This window comes from Armigeres subalbatus, chromosome 2, assembly GCF_024139115.2.
Source record: "Armigeres subalbatus isolate Guangzhou_Male chromosome 2, GZ_Asu_2, whole genome shotgun sequence".
NCBI lineage: Eukaryota > Metazoa > Arthropoda > Insecta > Diptera > Culicidae > Armigeres > Armigeres subalbatus.
This window is the reverse complement of record NC_085140.1, coordinates 74,507,576-74,532,916: the sequence shown is the minus strand read 5'-3', so window position 1 is coordinate 74,532,916 and position 25,341 is coordinate 74,507,576. Positions and strand designations below refer to the sequence as shown.

Below are 25,341 nucleotides of genomic sequence, written 5' to 3'. Positions count from 1 at the left end.
GTTAGTATACAAAAATCTCAAATATTTTATCGCACGCACGCACGGACATGAAAAAAGATTTTGGAATCAAAGACAAACTGCAATTATCCAACGTTTTTTTTTTAACCCGCTCAGATACGTTTTTATTCGTGTCACCATCGTCATTCTTCTACAGTGGCGTAGAGAAAGTTTCGCTCTTCCCGGCGAGAAATCTCTGAAGATATCAGAAAAGGGACACGCAACGTTAAACCACACCACCATTAACCAAGCATCTCATCGTTGGGCATTCGAATCCGTCGTATCATCGCAGCACAGATCCCGACGCAAGTCGGCTCTTGTACTCAGAGCTTTAAAAAATATTTTACAATGAGAACTCCTCTGGAAGTTCCTCAAGGAATTGCTCCGGAAGTTTCTTAAGGAATTTCTTCCGAGGTTCCTCAAGGAATTCCTCAAGAAGTTCCTCCAGGAACTCCTCCGGAATATCCTTCAGAAATTGCTCCGTAAGTTCTGCCAGGAAATCCACCGGAAGTTTCTCCAGAAATTCCTCCGGAATTTCCTCCGCAAGTTCCTCCAGGAATTTCTCCGGACGTTTCTCCAAAAATTCCTCCAGAGTTTCCTCCAAGAATTCTTTTGAAAGTTCCTCCAGGAATTCCTCCATAGATTCCTCTGGATTTTCCTCCAGAAATTCCTTCGGATGCTCCTCCAGGAATTTGTTCCGACAGGAATCAAGGTCAAGCCTAAAACGAGCAGTCGCCTAAAAAGCATACCTCCTACGTTAACCTGTATTCTAAATTCTGTAATTCGAGCAAAATAGTGTGAAAAACCATATGACAAAAAAGTTAAATTGGCAGAAATTTCAATTTTTATTTTCACTCAGGCCTCACTTTACATTCAAAAGGATATCTTCCAGTAAAAATAATCAGTTCAAGAAATGGTCGATAAAACAAACAAAAAATAAACCTTGAAAACAAAAAATCAGATTTCGTTTAAGTCGTCATTTCCGTAAAGATAGACAATGTTGTGAAAAAAGCATATGGCTTTGATTACTTTATGGAACAGAACACTGTTATTACCATCACGGAACATATGTTGTTAATTGTGTAACATGTAACAACAATCACAAACGGCACATTCAATTGCCATTTGAAAACTTTAAAGGTTCGAGGTTGGCAATCATTGCTGTCGTTGAACGTTGACTCGCCTATGCTTGGCGCCCATCCCATTGCAACGCGAGACAACAACACCACCAAAGGGAGCGCTCGGTTTTTTGATTTACAGCCAGCTAGTTGATGAAACCACAGGACACCGAACCACCTTGGCGTGTGACTTTCTAGTTTGGAATTATTTTTTCACCTGCTTTAGTGCTGTCACCAACCGGTGTTCCCCTTTAACTCGTGCCACCTGGTGAAGAATATGGAGGAGAATGGGGATTTTTCGCCTTTTGATGAGGACACAAAATCGAAAAACTATAATATCAACTATCTCCAAAAGGATAGAACAGTTTATCTTATGTTAAATACGGGTCGAGTGTAATAACGGTGGAAAAGCATGATTTTCATAGAAGTTTTCTTCTTCGATGGTTAAAATTTATGACAACTCGTATTGACCGCTAAACTAAACCTAAAACATTAGAAACCAGCTAAAAATAAAGGGAAATCGATCTTTTTCAAATGTATATTTTAGGGGAAAATGGTCCATAGAAGCCACCGATTAAATAATCTTTTCAAACTAACCAAACTAAGAAAGCAGCAATTATACTTTGAATAGCTGTTTCATTAATCTTCCCGGTTAAATTAACCCGGATTTAGGTGCAGCATTAGGAATGTCATTAGGTGCATGTCACAAGCAGATTAAAATAGTTTGATGCTTAAAGTAAGATCCAGAAGAACAGACGATATTATATAAGTTTTCACCCTGAAAGCGAATAGGTATGTAGGATTAATACATATCTCTAGCTATTAGTTTGAGCTTTTTAATATCAAAGCTAAATATTTCAATAATATTTCGGTGCATTTTTCTTTAAATGTAAATCCCTTGTTTTAGCTCTGATATCAAACAGTTTAAATGCTGTTTTAAAGTTGGGCTGCTTTATTTCAACGCTGCATTTTGTACCACATTTCCTAGTACAAAATGAAAATAAACCCTGATACAGAGGACCAATGCGGAGCTTTCGGTTTAGGATTTCGTGGGCCATGCTGGCAGAATAATAAAAACAAATTTGAATAAAAGCAGCTGTGTCTCACGCCAGCAAAAACATCACCCGGTGGAAATGGACGGATGCATGATTCGTGCTCCCCGAAGGTTATGCCGACAAGGTTGAACTTTTTTTTTGTCGAAATAATAATACGAAAGATTCTCCCTAGTATCGATTTATTTGGCGATGAACCATGGATACGGAGCCGTATATATTCGCGTGTGTTCCTCTTATGCCAAATCTACGTGTCAATTCTGCACGATTCGTGCGATGGCTGCAAGATAAGGACATTCCTCTTCTGCACATAGGTTTTCCATTATGTTGGTAAGAAAATGTTTCGTTACTAAGGTTTCTCTCTCGCTTGAGAAACAAAAAAAGAAAAAAAGAATTTTATGAGTTCGAATAAAAATGTCAAAATATTTCGATATTTCCCACGCAATGATTTTCGCGGCCTCTCCAAATGTCATGAACCAACATTCTTAAAAATGTTATCCATTTCCCCGTTTCATGCTTTTCTTTTTATAAAATTGACGAAATTGGTACGACAATGTCAGGTGCATCACCCAACCAACAGAATTGAGAACCTCTGACCAAGGCGGAGGCTGCTCTCTTTGATAAACGTTTTCCCGTACGAATCTTTTGCATGGGGAAACGCGCCGAACTGTGACATCGGAGAGCGGAACGCAACACAAAAGCGGGTGCCCTGGGTGAGGTTAGGACGGTTAGTCGGACGAAACGGTGAGGTAGGCTTACGTTTTCTACATCATCTATTTTAGTTCCAGCTGGATGCATCCTGATGGCAAACTGTCTATACAATAATCATATGGATGCGCGTGTGTGGACTAAGGGGCAGGAGGAGCCGTGGGAAAAGGTTAGTCATTTGATGAAGTAGCAGATGGAAGGAAAATTTCCTTCCTGCCATTATTGGCTCTTCGGGTTTTAGTTTTTCCGACAGAGTCAGGTTATTGGCTCGTTAACACCAGGACTACGATGCTTTTATCATGTGCTATAATTGGAAACTGATAGAAATTGAAAATAAAATACAGCTAATTAGGTAAACGTGTTGAAGCAGTTATTTTATCGACATTTTGACGATACATCTATCGATTTAGCGATGCAAAACCAAGCTTGACCAATCTCCTCAATCAAACAACGGCCATCGATGCATGAACTTTGTAGCCTCCCTAGCAGCACAATTCACGTTGATTTGGTTGAAATAACTCATATATGACCAAATTTAGTCGTATATGAGTATGTTAGACTGATTTTCAACATGTGTGTTGCTCGGGCTCCCGCGGAATGGTCTAGCACGCGTGCAGGACATACGTCTTCCGGCTCCGGATCGGATCTCAAGGAATTCATGAGAAGATCGCCGGCTGAAAAACAACAAAGCCCCTGGGGATAATCTACTACCAGGAGGCCCTTTAAAACACGGTGTTGAAGCACTGGCTAGAGCGCTGCATTGGGTAATTATCAAGGTTTGGGAGGTTCTGCCGCAGGAGTGGATGGAAGGTGTCATGTGCCACATCTATAAAAAAGGGCGATAAGCTGGATTGTAGCAACTACCGCGCAATCACATTGCTGAACGCCGCCTACAAGGTACTATCCCACATTTTATGCCGACTAACACCAATGGCTTGAAGTTCGTGGGGCAGTAACAGGTGGAATTTATGGGTGAACACTGAACCACGGACCAGGTGTATATGAAAATATGAAAACACTGTTTATGTTTTTTATTCAAAATATATCTGCCCTCGAGCGATATCGCCGCATGCATCACTGTGTTCCGTGCTGGCACCAAATTTAGCACCAAGTTTTCGGCTTCAATCGCATTGTATGCAGATGGCAGCCGTTTCAGGGAACTGCGGGATCCCGGCCGAGCTTCTAAAAGTGGGGAGTGACCGGCTGAACGAAAAAATCCACCAAGTAATTAAAATAATTTGGAACGGAGAAGAAATGCCTTCGATCTGGCTTGATGGCCTAGTTGCAGATGTCAATCTCCCCGGAGAATTCACCGCGGTGCACATGTGCGCCTGCACCACGGTGCATTCTCCAAATATCACCGCGGTGTTTCATGCTACACTCACCGGCTGGCACCGGCACCACGGTGCCACAACCGTGTGCGTGTACAGCATAATACAGTCGACTCTCCACATCTCGATGTTCTATATCTCGATATATCTCCCTATGTCGATGGTTTCCTCAGTCCCTTCAATCTACATACATTTGGGCTTTCTACATATCGATAACCTCCCTATCTCGATATCTCTCTATCGCGATGGGTTCTGATCATATTTTGTTCAGGATTCATTCTCCTTATGTCGCATCTACAAAAAGGGCGATAAGCTGGATTGTAGCAATTACCGCACAATCACACTGCTGAACGCCGCCTACAAGGTACTCTCCCAAATTGTATGCCGTCAACTAGCACCAATTCCAAGGGAGTTCGTGGGGCAGTACCAGGCGGGATTTATGGGTGAACGCTCCACCACGGACCAGGTGTTCGCCATTCGCCAAGTACTGCAGAAATGCCGCGAATACAACGTGCCCACACATCATCTATTCATCGACTTCAAAACCGCATATGATACAATTGATCGGGACCAGCTATGGCAGCTAATGCACGAACACGGATTTCCGGATAAACTGACACGGTTGATCAAAGCGACGATGGATCGGGTGATGTGCGTAGTTCGAGTTTCAGGGGCATTCTCGAGCAAGGTGATGGCCTTTCATGTCTACTATTCAACATCGCTTTGGAAGGGGTGATACGAAGAGCAGGGATTACCACGAGTGGTACAATTTTCAATAAGTCCGTCCAGCTATTTGGCTTCGCCGACGACATAGATATTATGGCACGTAACTTTGAGAAGATGGAGGCAGCCTACATCAGACTGAAGAGAAAAGCCAAGCGGATCGGACTAGTCATAAACACGTCGAAGACGAAGTACATGAGGTTCAAGAGAAGACAATGTGAGTCTCCCGCGAGTTTGCATCGGTGGTGACGAAATCGAGGTGGTAGAAAATTTTGTGTACTTGGGCTCACTGGTGACTGCTGAAAATGACACCAGCAGAGAAATTCGGAGACGCAAGACGCTCCGATCGAATAGAGTTCGCCGCCGTACCAAACTGACAATCTACAAAACGCTAATTAGACCGGTAGTCCTCTACGGACACGAGACCTGGACGATGCTCGTGGAGGACCAACGCGCGCTGGGAGTTTTCGAAAGGAAAGTGCTGCGTACAATCTATGGTGGGATGCAGATGGCGGACGGTACGTGGAGGAGGCGAATGAGCCACGAGTTGCATCAACTGTTGAGAGAACCATCCATCGTTCACACCGCGAAAATCGGAAGACTGCGGTGGGCCGGGCACGTAGCCACAATCTCGGACAGTAACCTGGTGAAAATGGTTCTCGACAACGATCCGATGGGCACAAGAAGGCAAGGTGCGCAGCGGACAAGGTGGATCGATCAGGTGGAAGATGACTTGCGGACCCTCCGTAGACTGCGTGGTTGGCGACGTGTAGCCATGGACCAAGCCGAATGGAGAAGACTCTTATATACCGCACAGGCCACTTCGGCCTTAGTCTGAATAAATAAATAATAATAAATAATATCGATATGATCAGATTTTTGAGCTACTATGCCATCTTTGGACAATAACAAACACTGGAAACGACATTTGTTTTGTTGTCGTTTTTCATAGCAACGAGCTTTTTTTGGATCTAGTACCCATTTCAATTTTCCTTCCATTCCTCAATCTCTCCCTATTTCGATGGTCCCTTTAATATCGAGATGTGGAGAGGCGACTGTGGCAGCAAATTACATTATGATTCCCAAGTATGCGACCAAATATATACCAAATATAAAAGCGAATATAAAATTCTATCGAATATGCCTTATGAGTAGAACTCGAAAATCGATGTCCGTCGATATTTTGGAATCCAAGATTGCGGACCGAAATTCATAATAGCGGCCATATTGACCAATTATTTTATGTAAAACCATGCAATATGGGTGTCTGTCAAACGGGTTTGATGAGTAGAACTCGAATATCGATGTTCGATGTTATTTTGAAATCAAAGATGACGGACCGAAATTCAAGATGGCGGCCATATGAAAACCATGCAATATACAGGCCGGACTCGATTATCCGGAGGCTCGATTATCTGGCGCTCGATTAACCGGAGAAGATGACTCGATTATCCGAAGTAATATTTTTACCCATCTTACAAAAATAGAAATATTATCTTTGTGTATCCGTAACGTATCCAATATGAGCAAGACACCTAGTAATGATAGTGACTTTCTCGCTTTCCTAAGAGACTGTTCACAAATTACGTAACGCTTTAGGGGAAATAAGGAAGTCAGACCAAGCGTTACGATACGTACAAAAAAACAAACCTTCCATATGTAACGAAAGGGAGGGTGGCGTATCAAAATTATCAAATTCAGCGTTACGGATTTTGTGAAAGAACCCTAAGAAAACGGAAATCAAGAACATTCATAATTGGCCATTTTATGAATTTCAATTCAAAGCACCGATATTTTTTAAGCATTCGTATGTACATTCTGAGTACAGCATTGACATTGTGATTAATGCAACCGAATGGTCCTCCGGAATATCAATCACAAATAACGTAACGCTAAATTTGCAGATTTTGGACCTCCATCCTCCCCCTCGTAAAGCTTCTTATATGGAAGGTTTAATTGGTTTGTATGAATCGTAACGCACGGCCTGACCCCCTCCCTCTCCTTCCAGCGTTACGTAATTTGTGGACAGCCTCAAAACAGCATAAAAGGGCCTTTTGGCGAAAATGAACATATGGCCGAAAGTGTTGTTTGCCCGAGCTGCCGATAAAAATCGTTTGACCGAAAATGCTGCTTGGCCGGACGAGGTGACAAAAGATCGAAAACGGTTTGGCCAAAAATGTCATTTGGCTGAAAACGACGTACGGGTGAAGATCATACGGCCGAACTGATAATTTGGCCGAAAAAGACGTTTACTCCGACAGCTCATTTGTTAAAAAAAATGGCGTTTGGTCGAACGGGTCGACGTTTTTCGCCATATAATCAGATCAGCCGAATAACATTTTTGGCCAAATTGCCCTTCCTTCTAAAACCGTTTCGCTCAAATGGAATTTTCAACGACAAGGCCTATTCGACCAAACGACCTATTAGATCATATGTCATTTCCAGTCAAATGACTAGTTTGATCGTACCATCAAACCGTTTTTCACATAAAAACCGTATCGTACAAATGGAATTCGGCTAGAAAGTCAAATGACTTTCCACCGAATGATTTTCAACCAAACGACCCTTCGTCTTTTGAAAATTTTCTCGTAGAATTTCCGAAAAATCACTAATAAACAACATAAAACAGTAGAAGATTTTATTGAAGATACGACCGCAAATTGAAATTGAATTACGTATAGTGCGATAGTGGACGCGAAATTTGATCAACATTTTATGCATTTGATCAACGTTCATGCCGGATTTCTAGTTTCCGAAATGTAGGCAATTTACTATTAAAGTGCAATTTCTACATTAGCCGGCGAAATTGAATTTTACAATAGTTAAATGCATTGAATCAATTGCTTACAATAGTTGAATAGAATCTTAGAAAGTTTACTGATCGACTCATACAAAATCTCCGGAATCCGAAAACGGCTGAGTTATTGGCACGTAATACCGGACCTCTTTTCGTGACGGTTCCAAATCTGAAACTTTGGAATGACCCCCCTATCTTATCGAAGGACGTAATTCTACGTCAAAATTTCACGTAGAAATCGAAAGAAATTCCGAAAAAATTCCAGTTGAAATTCAGTTGGAAACAGTTTTTGTGAAACTTAAAAAAATCACAAGGAAATTCTGTTTAGTGGAAACTCCGGTGGCATATGCAATTTTTTTTTTCGGCGAAATAAAAAGATTCTCCTGTTAATATCTTAAAAATATTTTGAAAAAACAAACTTTACGTTACGAACGTAATAAATAAATCGCCAAGCCTTCGCCGACCAAAATTATGACAAACGCCGCCGCCGACGATTTTCGGATCGGCGCTGACCTTTTACGGTAGTCAGAACCCATAAACAGACCAACGGAATATTTTATTAGATTTTATATAACTGGAATAAACATTATTTGAGCAAAAGTTTAATTTTCAGCCACAACAAAAAATGGCTCGATTATCCGGAGTGATTTTTTTTTCAACAATTCGTGTAATCGAGGCCTGTAGGTATCTATCGATTAAGTTTGATAAATAATACTCGAAAATCGATGTTTGATCAAAACCAAAATTTAATATGGCGGCTATATGGACCATTTATTTGAGGTGAAACTATGCAATATGGGTGTCTATCGATCGGGTTATGACTATGAGTAGAACTCAAAAATCGATGTTCGACGTAATTTTGAATTCCAAGTGGTTTTGGTTTTAAAAATGGCGTCTGACGTCGATTTTCGAGTTCCACTCATCAAGCCCGATCGATAAACACCCATATTGCATAGTTTCAAGTTAAATAATTGGTCCATATGGCCACCATCTTGAATTTCGGTTTGCCATGTCGGATTTCAATATAGCGTCGACATAGAATTTTGAGTTCTACTCATCAAACCCGATCGATGTATCAAATTTCAAAAAGTTTCTCAAACAACTCAAACTCATCTCATTAATTATAACGTGGTTGATGTTACGACAATTGCTCTTGTCGGATTCTTTTGAAAAATTTACAAACAAATTTTTAGTTCAATTTCTGTGCGATTCAATTCATGACACTTTGATTATCAGCCGAACGCCTTACCAACTGCACCAAGTGTATGCCTTTGCAGCTTGATGTTAAAATTGAATGACAATCTACCAAGTCACCAATGATCACCAATGATCAAATATTTGATTTTGATCATTGAGAAGCAATGGTAACTTGTTCGATTGAAATGCTTGCCAGCCTGCAAGTTTTTGTGATAAGGCAATCAATTAAGGTCACTCCCAAGATGAATACAGTAGTAGGTGCTCCAACCTGTCAAATTTGTGGAAGAGAAGACGGCGGGGATGAAAAATTCATTTTCAGTGCAAAACGAAAACAAACCGGCTGGCTCTCCCATACTAAAATCCAAGATGACTGAATCGTGAATTTGGCAGATTGGAACACCTAGTGGTGTATTCATCTTGGTCACTCCTGACGGAATCCAAGATTAAAAGTACTCGCGTGCTTCGTTTTCAGAGGCGACGCACAACTGTCATTTTTGTTGATTTAGCTTTGCTGCGTCGCAGCATGCGTGAAATAATAAAAATGACAGTTATTTTAATCTTGGATTCCGTCAGGAGTGACCTTAAGCAAAATAAAATGAGAATCCACTCCTCAATTTTCTATCAAGTCCATTTCAGGTCCCAACCAATAATATTAGATGACGATAATTGAAAATCAATGATAACTTGCTCGATGGAAATGCTTGCCAGGCTGCAGGTCTTTGCGATAAGGCAATCAATTAAGCAAAATAAAATGGGAATCCACTCCTCTATTTTCTACAATTTTTATTTGGTACCCGCTTAAGATTTAATACCGTGCCATACTAGAATAAATGTGTAGCTGCAACTTTCCGACAAATTCAATCCAAAAAAATATATATGGATGTAGATTTCAAAGGCCTTTTATCAATGAAAAATGTTGATTTTTGAGTATCTCTAAGGACGAAATTTGTTGAAACGCGTAGAAGATCTGTTCCGATTATAACACATTATTCTACAAAGCTTTCGAGGTAGGTAATAGGCTTTCATTTAGTTGTTGTTGCAATGATTTTCGTCCATCCCACTCAGAGTTATGCTATTTTGGTGGCAAAATTATTCCAAAAACACTAAACCGATTTGAAGCACACATATATTTTAACCAATTGAGCTGAATTTTTCACCAGAAGCCTATCTTAGCATAAGAATTTTGTTTTTGTCTTTATTAAAGAGATTTTCAGCCCTAGGCTGGCTCATCTCTATTAATCGAGCATAAGAATTGTGAATACCAGTTGACCGGTCGATTTTAAGGAACTTTTTAAAATTTGAACAGATCTAATGTACACCCGTATTGCATGGTTTCAGGTCAAAAAATTGGTCCATATGGCCGCGAACTTGAATTTTGGTTCACCATTTTAGATTTCAAAATGGCGTTGAACGTCGATTTTTGAGTTCTATCCATCAAATTCGATCGATAGCCATCTATATTGCATGGATTCTGGTAAAATAATTGGACCATATGGTCGTTATCACGAATTTCGGTCCGCCATCTTGGATTTCAAAATGACGTCTGACATTGATTTTTACGGTCTATACTATTATGCAATTATATTTGGGTGGCTTTATAATTTTATAGTAATTTATCATTCCGGGGAACCTATTATAGACTTATAGCACGTTTGATATGAGACTCAACTGTACTTACGAGCTTATTTGCGCACCGCGGTGCACGGCGCGGCTCACCGCGGTGTATTCTACACCGAAACACCGCGATGTTCAGCTAATTCTCCCCGGTGATTTTTTAACACCACTGTATGCACAGTACACCGTAAATCACCGGGGACAAGGTAATCTCGCGAATTCTGTTTGGCAGACTGCACCCTTCTGTCGACGAATATCAAAGCAGTTTTCGAGAAGGACGATCATCAACGGACCGTTTTTTTTGTCTTTATTATAGAGGTTTTCAGCCCTTGGCTGAATTACCTCTCAGACCAGATGTTTACTCTGCGACAAATCCTTGATCAATTCCGTGAACACATGCGGACTTGGACTCATCATCGATTTTGAAGCAGTGCACGACTTAGTAAAACGGAACGAACTATGGCATATAATGCTAGGACATGGCTTTCTGGCAAAGCTTATTCGACTGATTCGTGCGACACTAGATGGATCCAACTCGAGCGTCAGAATGTCTGGTGAGACATCCGATTCGTTCGTGACGTTAGATGGATTAATGCAGGACGATACTCTCTCTAATTTGCTATTCAACATCGCTCTGGAAGGTCTTACCTACATGTTCCAATTGGTTTTGCGGATGATTTCGACATTATTGGTGTAGATCACAGAGCAGTGGAGGAGGATTTTGAGCCTTTTAAACGGGAGACTGAAGGATAGGGCTGACCATAAACTCTGTCAAAACTAAGTACCTGTTGGCAGACAGAGAACGGTGCAGTCCAAACGGTATTGGTCCCGAAGTTGAAATGGATGGGATGCAATTCATATATCTTGGAATACACGTTTCATTAGATAATGACGTTGGCCACGATGCGAAAAAACGTGTTGTGGCTGCAAGTAGGACTTCTACGATTTGCGTAGCCAGCTAAAGTTTCGCAGCTTATAGACATGGACAAAACTAGCACTCTACACAATGTTGATTCCTCCAGTCGCCCTGTATGGCCATGAAGCATTTTTCAGAGTGTTTAAGCGAGAAATACTGCGCTCAATATTTGGCGGCGTGGTGGAAGAAGGTGAATGGTGCAGATGCATGGATCACGAGTTGTACCAAGTGTACACAAATGCAAACATCTGTAGGCAGACAAAATACGGCAGAAAACGATGGGCTGGACATGTAGTGCGTATGCCTGAAGAGAGACCAAAAAAAGTGATGGTTAGCAGAGAACCTGGAAGAAGACGTCGACTCCGGGGTAGACCCAAGAACGAGCGATCTGAAATATGAGATTACATTCGGTTTTGCTCCGGACAACACGGATTGTGCGACCATTATAGGCAGGTAAGTAAATTCCTGAGAGGGTATTATTATCACAATTCACTATTAGATATTCTTTATCTAGATGCATAGATTCTTTGAGTTTCATAGAAAATCAACAACGTGTGGCTCCTTAAACTCACCCGTAAGATCTTCGTCCAATTTTATTCAGTTACAAACAACCATGCGTTCACCGTTAATTTCTCATGCATTTTGAAATATTTCGGTTATTATGGGTTAGAACACCGAAAAAGCTCAAGCGAGGCATTATTATCTTTTATTATTTTACTTTCAATGAGTTTGTACATTTGTTTTTCCTATTCATATTTAATATAAACCTTTTACACTATCTAGATACAGAGGTTAATTTTTGACAGACGATAATAATATATGCAATTGTTAATAACTGCGTAAAGAGCTTTCATAGACACCAGAATTGTATACAGATAAATGCTTCCATATTTATACAATCTAATTAATACGACTGAACACCAAAGTTTGGCAAACAAGCACGATATATCCGCAATTGCTGCTATAAATTTCGCAGCACGTGCTCTTTTATTAAAAGCAGCATACTTCTTTTCAAAGGGTACATCGTCTTGCTTTTCCCGACGCATGTCGCCGGGTCTTGTGTTTTCTTCCGTTATTAGCACACTATGGGAAATATGAAGTCTCCTTACAAGGAATTCCTATATTTACCATTCTTGTAGATTTTTTTTCCCATCGCTATATGCTACACAACTTATACTCGGCAGTAGAGATATAGGTATCGTGAGAAAATAAATGTTTCAGTGAAGTATAAGAACAGTCGAAAAGGAAGTAAAATCGTATCTCAGCATGGTAAAACTATAATGGGACGAATGCTACACTTCATCGCGTACGCATATGTATTTGTTTTCTCCTATGTTACTATTAATGTATATCATAAATCAAGGGCGTTAAAAGTATCTTCCCATTTCATTCGTAGAAAAATCCCATCAAATCCGTTGATACCCAACTGGTCTCCAAAATACGATTATTCACATACAGAAATCGTTCCAGCTCCAACATTTTTGCGTCAAAAACCAAACAACCTTGGCAGCACTGACACACCCACCATTACCATATTTGCCGATGATGGTTGCTGGAACGCGCGGGGAAGGGGTTTCCCTTGTTCGTTTGTAATACACTGTCAAACCCCGTTCGGAGTGCTTTCTTTGCACTGCAAGACTTCATAAGCCCGGGAAGCAAAGGATTTAACTCCGTTCCTGGCAGGACGTTTTCCCACTATTCTTCTTCGCGTCGACTATCCACCCACTTTTATATAATACCACGCTTACTGCTTACAGCGAAAATATTACACCACTATTCGATTCGTCACATTGAAAAGTTGAAGAAATGAAAAGCCAACACCTGGCTGGAGATTGTGAATTTTTTTGGAGTATCACGTTTCTTACATTTCTTTTCGTTACAATGCTCAGTAAAACACAAATCAATCCTCACGATGTACCATTTCAAATCCAAAATACAATAAAAAATCAACACCACCCCCACAAACGTAGTTCTGCTCGGATGGGGAAATTCCTTTACACTCACTGGTTTGTACTGCTGCTGTATCCTTGACTCCTTGTAGCCCCTGCCAGTGGCGGCGAGGCTAGAATTTTCCAATCACCTCACTGCCCAATCACTTTGGCCAATCGCGCACTTCACACCCACCAAACAATTCACTCGATTATGAAAAATTTGCGTTTCCGTCGTGAAACCCAACCCCACCGTAATCCTTTTCTTTTCCGTTTTACTACACACCGTCTTCTCCTAATGCGAATTCGACTTTTCTATGGGGCTCCTTCGGGGTGGGTTGAAAAATCGACCAAAAATTTCTTCTTCCTTTTCAGTGTGCCTCCTTTTCTTGCACAGTTTTCAAGCTTCACTTGAACCACCTGCGCTACTGAAAGGATGAAAAATCGCCCTTACTGCACGGTTTCACCTTCAATTTTTGCGTTTTCCTCGTATCGTTTAGCACTAATCTGCCTTATTCCTTGGGAAAAACTGTCTCCAAAATGTCCTGCGAACCTTTTCTGACACTGACTGTCCAGCAAAATCCAACCAAAACCCAAACCAACCAACGCGGATTCTGGTGCCTACGGCGGCGGCGGGGCTGATTTTCCCAAGCAGCTTTCGCTCACGATGGACTCTCACGAAGGACTAAAACTTTTTCCCAGCGCACCGCCACACGAAACACTGCTCGCTGGGCACCTGCAGCAGCCAGCAACGACGAAGGACATCCGCCGTTTCGGCGAGAATGAGCGCGGCAGTATGGGAGAGTGAGATCCTTCTCCGTTACGGTATGGTCATGGTAAATAAAGGAAAAGATAATGGAAAAGCTCTCCACTGGTAGGCGTGCTCGCCAAATGGGAACAATTGCGTCACTGATAAGGATGTAAACAACTGAAGGAGTCTGACGAATAGATACGAATAGGATTTGTAAAATTATTCTATTCAAGTGTTATGGATTTATCTCATTCAAATAATTTGAAAGCCTTAAATTCTTCATAAAATCTTTCCATATACAGATTCTGTAAGGTTTTATACAAAAATTGCAAGCTTTTTGTGCAGATTCTATATTGAACTATTACGAAATTATAAAATTTTAAAACAATGATTGTATCAAAATATTCTAAATTTGAACATGCCAAAATGTTTGTATAGATTTCACTGCACTCATTGTTACCATTTATTCTCTTCCAAAGTAAGCGGTTGATATCAACCCAGAAATAAGATGTAGGTACCGCTTCCTAAGATGTGGTACGATATGCGCTTGTCACTTTGAGGAACAGCAGCTACTGTTACATGTACCTACATATCCAAAGTAGATTTACTAAAAGTAATAATGCGCATCTTGCACCCTGGACAATTCCTAAACGTTGAACTGTTCGACATCCCTCGTGATAGTGCTTTATTTATTTATTTATTATCAGACTCCGGAGGTAATGTGCAGTGCATAAAAGTCTTCTCCATTCAGCCCGGTCCACATGGCTGCACGTCGCCAACCACGCAGTCTGCGGAGGGTCCGCAAATCGTCCTCCACCTGATCGATCCACCTTGCCCGCTGTGCACCTCGCCTTTTTGTTCCCGTCGGATCGTTGTCGAGAACCATTTTTACCGGATTGCTGTCCGACATTCTGGCTACATGCCCGGCCCACCGCAGTCTTCTGATTTTCGCGGTGTGAACGATGGATGGTTCTCCCAACAGCTGATGCAACTCGTGGTTCATTCGCTTCCTCCACGTACCGTCCGCCATCTGCAACCCACCATAGATGGTACGCAACACTTTCCTTCCGAAAACTCCCAGTGCGCGTTGGTCCTCCACGAGCATCGTCCAGGTCTCGTGTCCGTAGAGAACTACCGGTCTTATAAGCGTTTTGTAGATAGTCAGTTTGGTACGGCGGCGAACTCTATTCGATCGGAGCGTTTTGCGAAGTCCAAAGTACGTACGATTTCCTTCCATGATGCGTCTCCGAATTTCTCTGCTGGTATCGTTATCGGAGGTCACCAGTGAGCCCAAGTACACGAATTCTCCAACCACCTCGATTTCGTCTCCACTAATACAAACTGACTTAAGCTATCCTCTCTTGAGCATCTTTTTATCATGTACTTCGTCTTCGACGTGTTGATGACTAGTACAATGCGTTTAGCATCGCTTTTCAGTCTGATGTAGGCTTCCTCCATCTTCTCGAAGTTAAGTTAAGGGTATCCGATAACACACTTTTCCTAACGAAACGAAACGACACGAAATTAAAAATGTCTATATTGATTCGAAACGAAACGAGATATAGATTTACTTTCGAGACTTCTAAAGGATACGAAATCAATGTCCATTTAAATCGAAATTTTACTAAACGATTTTTTTTCCGTGGAATTTTTATGGAATCAAAACCAGAAAATTAATGCTTAGAGTTTATGTTTTATCTAGTGGGATACTCATTTATATATCTACATCTGCCAGGCGTATACGCTGATTGAAAACTGTTAATATCATACATTTGCTCGCAAAAAGAATCCTGTGCACCTTTCTAAAATGCACATAGATATGTATTTCAGATATGTGTTCGCAAAGTTCTTACGGCAATAGTTTGCCAGATATTAGTGTGATATCGTATGTAAACCAAGTAAGCCATGAGTCTGAAGAGCAAAGGGTTGGCAATCTGAATATGGTGTATACTACGAACGGATAAATAAAAAGGTACTCAGTGTTACAGTAGTGTTGATCATTCGGTTATTCCATTCATCCGGATTTCCCAGTTATTCGGTATAACATTGGCGACGAGGAAAATGTGAGTACTTCTTTTAAAATTATTGGAAAACGCATAGAATAATGAAAAATTGATCATAAGCCTCGCACCATTCATGTAAATTGTGAAAATTTCAATTCAAACCAAGATGAATACACTACTAGGTGCTCCAACCTGCCAAGTTTATGGAAGAGAAGAAGGCGGGGGTGAAAAATTCATTTTCAGTGCAAAACGACAACAAACCGGCTGGCTCTCCCATACTAAAATCCAAGATGGCTGAATCGTGAATTTGGCAGATTGGGACACCTAGTGGTGTATTCATCTTGATTCAAACCATGCCGGAAGGTGTGCGACGGTGAAAAAATCGTATCACCACTGTTACCATGGAAACTGATGATTTTCCCCTCCGTGCAGAATAAACCGTCATTACCGTCGATTCATGATTATTAGGCGTCGATTCATGATTGTTTACAGTGCATGAACTGTTTATATCACACTGGAGACGTGTTCATCAAGTTGAGGGATCTGTCGTTTTGAATGACTCATTCATAAAAATTCACAAATGATCCAGTTTGTATTTAATTTTCTTATTACCCCGTTTTCTACGCGCTACGTATTTAATTTTCGTGGAAAGGTGATTAGTGCTGGTGAGCATAACAAGACTCATCAACAAGCGTCGCGGTGCTATTATAGGCCCTAGTTCCTGTGTTTACTTGAAAGGTAAGTATTTTCTTTTCTTACAAGATTTAAATGAATAAAGAAGTGAGACAGCGTATACCGAACAACTTGTTTTTCATTTTAAACGATAGTGTGGAAAAGTTAACTTGATATAATGATAACGATACAAAGAGAGAACTGTTTGAGTGAAACAGTTAAGTGTTCATTTGATGGATACATATATGAATAAAATGGTTGAATGAGAATAATGTTGGCTTTATCCAAATGTGATGAAAGATTACTTTGTAGCTTGTCACAGTTATTTTTTTTACATTGGATGATATTATTTACTAAAGCTCAGATACTGATACTGACTGATAGAGTAGAGTGGGGCAAGAGTACGCACTTAGTTTTCAATCGATCATGTGGCCCTTATGAAGCAAGCTTCTGCATATCAAATCAGTGTCGATGATTCATATACTCTTCCTTTATGTTACCCAGTGGAAAAAATATTGAAATTATTGAGATTCGTTTTAGTAGAACCCTTATTGCAAGACAAGTGAAAAACGCACTCTTACCCCACCGGTGGGGTAAAAGTGCGCATTGATAAGGGTAAGAGTACGCATTTATCCAATCATGTGCTTTAAGTATATATTAACACAGATAAGAGTTAATAACATTTAATTGATGTTTAATGAGCATATATTAGGGAATGTTTAAAGATTACGTAACTTTTAAAAGGGGAGAGGGTCCTAAAAATGTGCACTTTCATACGAAAACCATTGTTTTTATATATACAAAAACTACAGAGGTATAATATATATATATATATATATATATATATATATATATATATATATATATATATATATATATATATATATATATATATATATATATATATCAGGTTATGCGTGGCGTATACAAAGGCATTTTCCTTAAAGAAAGTCCACCAATCACGCAACGTAAAATTTGTCTATTTCATCACCTCCCCTATCTTACACTATTTGTATGGAATCCTCTAAAATTATATGGATCGTCACACATCTCACAACCCCTCCCAGCAAAACGTTGCGTAATTTATGAATGTTTCATGATTAAATGAAATTATAATTTTGATGAAATTGTGTTTTCGTACTATGTTTAGGTGTACAACAAGTCCTAATACAGTTTCATTATTTCGCTTCAGTGCTTTGTTCGCTAAGTCCTTTCTAACACCGAATTACTTCAACTTATCCTAAAAACTTGTGATAATTTCAAATTTTGTCCCTTTTTTCTTAGTTGTGGATCTTTAGCTTTGGAAGAAATCTTATTTCAGCCGGAGATACGGGTTTGACATCATAACTTGAAGATTCATATGCGTACTCTTGCCCCACCGGTTCCTGCGTACTTTTACCCCACAGTCCCAAAAATTATTCAAGTAATGGTTTGGATTTGTTGGAAAACCAACCGGATTGGTGTTCTGTACCATAAAGTACTCTATACAATAGGTTATCGAAATGGTATAATGTTCACCTGATTGAACGTATATATGGTAATGAAATACTAGTTGCGGAAACCCAATTATTTTTAGCAAAATGACCAAAAAGTTATTTAACTCCATATCTCCCTTGTTGTTTATTCAAATCGTTTACAATTACACATGATAATAGTTGGCCAGAATACCTGTCAAACTGATGCAGTGCTACTAGTTTATCTTTTTTTATTACTTCAAAAAATCGAAAACGTACTCTTACCCCACGCGCACTCTTGCCCCACTCTACTCTACTGATACCATTACTAAAGCTCAGATACTGAGCTTAAAAAAATTTTCAAGCAAAAGAAGGCAAAGTTTGCCACAAAAAAAAAGAAGGCGGTTTTCGTCATTATTCAGAGGAGGCGGTTTTCGTCACTATTAGAAGAAGGCGGTTTTCGTCATAAAAGAAGGCGGTTTTCGTCATTATTCAAAGAAGGCGGTTTTCGTCACTTATTTTTGTTTTTTTTTTTCCTGTTGGGTATTTTAATCACTGCGACCATTTGTTAGGTCTATTGTGATATATGCCCCATTTCATATAGCTTTGTCAAGTTGACGCATCATTGCTATGTAGAGCAATTGCATCACCTTGACTACCAGCGTCTTCCCAATACGGTATTATGGTTCTGATGAATCGCACTACCAAATTGGGACTTGTTCTCCAAACTTCAGAGGGTTCTATCAGCCCTCTGTTGAAGAACTGTAATCTTTTTCTAAAATTGCCGTACAATGGCATAACAGATGTTCCGAGTCTTCCACATGTATACCGCAGAAGCGACATACATCATCTTGAAGTTTTCCTAGCAGCTTCAAGTGATAACAGCTCAGGCAATGGCCTGTTACAAGACCTGTATATGTGTTAAGATCTTTTTGAAAGATCTAAGATTTTATGAGTGATAAATACGTTTGGTGTGATGAAACGTTTAGACTGCCTCGCAATCAAGGTGTTCTTCCAAATGTCCTCTATTTTGAATGTTCCCAAGATTTCAGTTCCATTCTAAGAGAACACGCAGATACACCACAAAAGGTTCTGGACCTATGAATTGTCGAGATGAACCAAGTCTTGCCAGCATATCAGCTTGTTCATTGCCTTCAATGCCACAATGACCAGGAACCCAATATAGGTTCACTTTGTTACGACTACCCAAGGTTTGGAGTGACTGGAACACATTCCCAAACGAGTTTAGATTTGCATCTTGCTGATTTCAGAGCATTCAATGCTGCTGACTATCAGACATTATGCAAATATTTGAATCCTGTAATTTCGACGTATGCATAAATTAGAGCATTCAAGAATAGCCCTGAACTTCAGCTTGGAAAACAGATGGCCACTTTCCCATGGGAATCGAAATATTCGTCCCTGGGCCAGTCACGCCTGCTCCAACTTGATTGTTCAGTTTTGAACCATCGGTGTAAAACACAATCGATCCTGAACGAAGATTTGGTCCACCATTTGTCCATGTGCTTCGCTCAAGATTAATTACATCAAAACATCGATAAAAGTTGTATCTTCTTCTCATCCAATCATCGTTGTTTGTGATCAGTGAGTTGATACTTATTTTGTTTAGAATACTAAGATGTCCTGTTAGGTCACCTTCGAAGAGGTTTGAATCTCTTTTGATCTTCAAAGCACTCTTCTCTGCTTCTAATTGAATAAATTGATCCAATGGTAGCACGTGGAGCAAAGCGTCTAGTGCTGTGTTCGGCGTGCTTCTTATCGCACCAGTTATTGAAAGAGTAGCTAATCTTTGAAGTTTTCCCAACTTCTTCTGTACCACCCTTTCTTTTGTTTTTGGCCACCATACTAATGCGGCATATGATATTCTGGGTTTCACAATCGCCGTATAAATCCATTGAATCATTTTTGGCTTAAGTCCCCACTTTTTACCGAACGTCGCCTTACTTATCCATAAAGCATTTGTAGCTTTTAGCTTAATGTTTCTTCAAGATGTAAGTTCCAATTCAGCTTACTGTCAAGTCGAACGCCAAGATGCTTGACTGAGTTTGAAAGTTTCAAATCTGCTCCTTTCAGTTTTAATGTAGGTAAAGAATAATTTCTTATCCTTGTAAACGCCACTAGTGTGGCCTTTGAAGGGTTATGTTTAATCCCTTCGTTTTCATACCATAATGTGATGAAATTTTAGGGCAATTTGGCATTCTATTAGAAATAACACAGTCATATTTTCCTCTCACCAATATAACTCATATCATCTGGTGAAAGCCAATTATCTCAAGAAGCCCTCGAGCCTCCAGTTGTAAACGTTTTTTTTCCATGGAATTTTATGGAATCAAAAACAAGCAAATGAATGCATAGATTTTATTTTTTTTATCTAGTGGGATACTCATTTATATCCACATCTGCCAGGCGTATACGCTGATTGAAAACTGGTAATATCATACATTTGCTCGCAAAAAGAATCCTGTACCTTTCTAAATGCACAAAGATATGTATTTCAGATATGTGTTCAAAAGTTCTTACGGCAACAGTTTGCCAGATATTAGTGTGATATCGTATGTAAACTAAGTAATGCAGTCTGAAGAGCAAAGGGTTGGCAATCTGAATATGGTGTACACTACGAACGGATAAATAAAAGGTACTCAGTTTTACAGTAGTGTTGATCATTCGTTATTCCATTCATCCATTTCAGTTATTCGTATACCATTGGCGACGAGGAAAATGGAAGTACTTCTTCTAAAATTATTGGAAAACGCATAGAATAATGAAAATTGATCATAAGCCTCGCACATTCATGTAAATTGTGAAATTTTCAATTCAAACCAAGATGAATACACTTAGGTGCTCCAACCTACCAAGTTTATGGAAGAGAGAAGGCGGGGTGAAAATTCATTTTCAGTGCAAAACGACAACAAACCGGCTGGCTCTCCCATACTAAAATCAAAGATGGCTGAATCGTGAATTTGGCAGATTGGGACCTAGTGGTGTATTCATCTTGATTCAAACCATGCCGGAAGGTGTGCGATGAAAAATCGTATCACCACTGTTACCTGCTGAAACTGATGATTTTCCCCTCGAGCAGAATAAACCGTCATTACCGTCGATTCATGATTGTTTACAGGGCATCAACTGTTTATATCACACTGGAGACGTGTTCATCAAGTTGAGGGATCTTCGTTTTGAATGACTCATTCAAACTTCACAAATGATCCAGTTTGTATTTAATTTTTTATTACCCCGTTTTCTACGCCTACGTATTTAATTTTCGTGGAAAGGTGATTAGTGCTGGTGAGCATAACAAGACTCATCAACAAGCGTCGCGGTGCTATTATAGGCCCTAGTTCCTGTGTTTACTTGAAAGGTAAGTATTTTCTTTTCTTACAAGATTTAAATGAATAAAGAAGCGAGACAGCGTATCGAACAACTTGTTTTTTTTTCAAACGATAGTGTGGAAAAGTTTACTTGGTATAATGATAACGGTACAAAGAGACAACTGTTTGAGTGAAACAGTTAAGTTAAGTGTTCATCTGATGGATACATATATGAATAAAATGGTTGAATGAGAATAATGTTAGCTTTATCCAAATGTGATGAAAGATTATTTTGTAGCTTTCACAGATATTTTTTACATTGATGATATTATTTACTAAAGCTCAGATACTGATACTGACTGATAGAGGTAAGTGGGCAAGAGTACGCACTTAGTTTTCAATCGATCATGTGGCCCTTATGAAACTTCTGCATATCAAATCAGTGTCGATGATTCATATACTCTTCCTTTATGTTACCCAGTGGAAAAAATATTGAAATTATTGAGATTCGTTTTAGTAGAACCCTTATTGCAAGACAAGTGAAAACGCACTCTTACCCCACCGGTGGGTAAAAGTGCGATTGTGAAATAGAGTACGCATTTATCCAATCATGTGCTTTAAGTATATATTAACACAGATAAGAGTTAATAACATTTAATTGATGTTTAATGAGCATATATTAGGGATATTTAAAGATTACGTAACTTTTAAAGGAGGGTCCTAAAATGTGCACTTTCATAGAAAACCATTGTTTTTATATATACAAAAACTACAGAGTATAATATATATATATATATATATATATATATATATATATATATATATATATATATATATATATATATATATATATATATATATATATATATTTCATTTCGTGGCGTATACAAAGGCATTTTCAATGAAAGTCCACCAATCACGTAACGTAAAATTTGGCTATTTCATCACCCTCCCCTATCTTACACTATTTGTATGAATCCTCTAAAATTATATGGTATCACATCTCACAACCCTCCAGCAAAACGTTGCTGTATTGAATGTTTCTGATTAAATGAAATTATAATTTTGATGAAATTGTGTTTCTACTATGTTTAGTGTACAACAAGTCCTAATACGTTTCATTATTTCGCTTCAGTGCTTTGTTCGCTGTCCCTAACACCGAATTACTTCAACTTATCCTAAAAACTTGGATAATTTCAATTTGTCCCAGTCTGATGAAGGCTTCCTCCATCTTCTCAAAGTTACGTTAAGGTTATGCGAAAACACACTTTTTCCTAACGAAACGAAACGAATTTAAAATGTCTATGTTGATTCGAAACGAAACAAAACGAGATATAGATTTACTTTCAATACTTCGAAACGATACGATATCAATGTCCATTTAAATCAGGGCTGCCCAACGTACGGCCCGCGGGCCGGATGCGGTCCACGGCATAGTTTTTTTGTGGCCCGCTGCGTATAAGAAAAAAAACTTCATAACCGGCCCGCAAGCTTTTCTATCTTGCTCGAGAAGCAGCGTTTTATTATCTATAGCTATAGATTCGGAAACTACTGAACCGATCGGCGTGAAAATTTACATGCAGGGGTTTTGGAGCCGGGGAAGTTTCTTAAAAATTTTAAGATCCCACCCTGTTCTTGAAAGTGAACCCCCATACAAATGAAACACATTTCTGCATAACTCGAGACCTAATCAAGCAAATGGAACCCAATTTGGCATGTGGAAAAAAAGAAGTTTTGACGTTGCTCTGCCAAAATGAAATCGAAATGCCAAAATTTGCTTAATTTGTGAATACAAAATAAATGTTTGTGCCTATTTATTTTGGGCGAGGCGAAGTTCGACGGGTCAGCTAGTTTATTAATAAATTCTGTAGGTTACTACTGATTAAAAAATAAATCTTGGCAAGCACGAAGTCGGATAATGCAATACGACCAGTTTGGCTGTTAATGAGATTTTGGGATAGACCTTTCCAGGACGGAGAACTTGTTATGAAATGCATATCGGCTGTTGGTGATATCGTGTACCTTAAGGAAAAGCCTCCTTCAGTAGTATTAGTTAGACCTGTGCGCCGCCGCCGCCGGTGGGTTTACTCACGCCGCCGCCACCGACGATTTTGGGTCGGCGCGCCGATTGCGATTTTTAACTTAAGTCGAGTCGAGTAAAGTACAAGACACTGAAGATTGCCTTACAGTTGAAGACGAAATATGTATCTGTAAAGCATTATAACGTGGTGTAATTTATTGGAATAGTACTAAACTCGTCTTGTGATAGTTCATAAATGGTTAAAAAGTGGAAATCGTCAGAATTCAATTTCAAATCTACCTTACGAGATGGTGTCTCTAAGTCAGTGTGGTGAAATACTTTGTCTGGATTAATAAATATGTTGGTTGATTAGTTTATGAGTTTGCATGAGGCTTTATCTAGTGGATTTCGTCTACCAAGTAGAATAACACATAAAATGTTTAACTGATCTTTGGAATTCGTCTAAGCCAGGCCTTGGCTTTGACATTCAGTCAGGCACCTAAACCTGTAGGTGACTCGCAAATTATGTTTGATGTGGCACGTAAGCTTTTGTGAAGGCTTGGATACATGCCCAAAGCACCCCCATTCTTATAGGATCTGGCATTTGTGCAGGAAATTTATTGCAGTTCAAGGATAATCAGTTTTAATCAGTTTTGTTTCTTTTTTGAATTGTGTTATGAGCACAGTTGACTTATTTGGTAAACCAATTCAGCAAAATAATTGAATCCCTACTGTGAATGATTTTCTAGCTTTTTGTCCAATATAACTTTTTTTAATTTTGAAATCAATGTTTGAATTTTATTGACAAAACCGTTTGGTATATTTCCTTGTACATTCCGCCAAAGTTTTCTAAAAAAAACCCTAACTTTAGGAACTCTTTTTTCTCCGAAAATTCCTTCACAATTTCCATTACGAATTACTTCAGAACATCCTTTACGAATTTATTTAGGAAATTCCATATGGAATGTTTACAAAAAAAAAGTTTCAGGAATTCCTACGAAAAATAAGCTTGAAATTCGTTCAAAGACTTCTTAAGGAATTCCTCTGGGAATTCTACAAAGATTTTTTTCTGAAATTGTTTATCAACACTTTTTTTAAGCAATACCTTCGGAAATTGCTTTGAGAATTGCTTCGGAAATTCCTTCTTATGAATTTTTTTCGGCAATTATTCCATGAATACCTTAAATTAATTCTTACAGATTATACATAAAAGATTTCTTAGAAATTTTCTCAAGGAACTTCTTCCAGCAATTCCTTTAAAACATTCTTCATTCCAGCCGGAATTCCTCCGAAAATGATTTCACGAGTTCATTCCGAAATGCTTTTAGTAATACCTTAGTAATATTTTAGTGTTTGTTTATTTTTTTGTTTTACTCTTTCGAAAAATCAATTAGTAACTCCAGCGAAAACTATTTCATACTCTAATTATTTTTCAAAGGATTTCCGGAAAGAAATTCCGAAAGAATTTCTGAAGAAATCTACGAGGGAATCTTGGAGGCTTTTCGAAGAAACTTTTAAAGAAATCTATGGAGAAAAATTAGAAGGAATTCTTAGCGGATTTTTTTAGATTACTTAAGGAAAAAAATCGTGAGGAGTTCTCAAATAAATTTTTGGAGGAGTTTTTGAAGAAATTCCTGGAGGGTGGAGGAGTTTCCAAATGAATTTTTGAAGGCATTTTTAAAAGAGAGCCTGAATCGATTTTCAAAAATAATTTCCGTTGGAACTGCTAAA

At 39.1% G+C, this 25,341-nt stretch overlaps 1 protein-coding gene across 4 annotated transcripts in view; it reads right to left on the bottom strand.

Moving 5' to 3' along the window:
- Positions 1 to 25,341, bottom strand: part of LOC134209110 (G-protein coupled receptor 52) — a 241,358-nt gene that overhangs the window by 45,829 nt on the left and 170,188 nt on the right. For 2 of the 4 annotated variants that reach the window (XM_062685089.1, XM_062685092.1), the window contains exon 1: positions 13,458 to 14,053. The exons of 1 other annotated variant lie outside the window; for it this stretch is intronic. The gene's annotated coding sequence lies outside the window, so the exon portion shown is untranslated. Of the gene's footprint in view, positions 1 to 13,457; positions 14,054 to 25,341 lie in introns of those variants that run through there. One more of the 4 variants, XM_062685091.1, reaches the window with a different exon arrangement.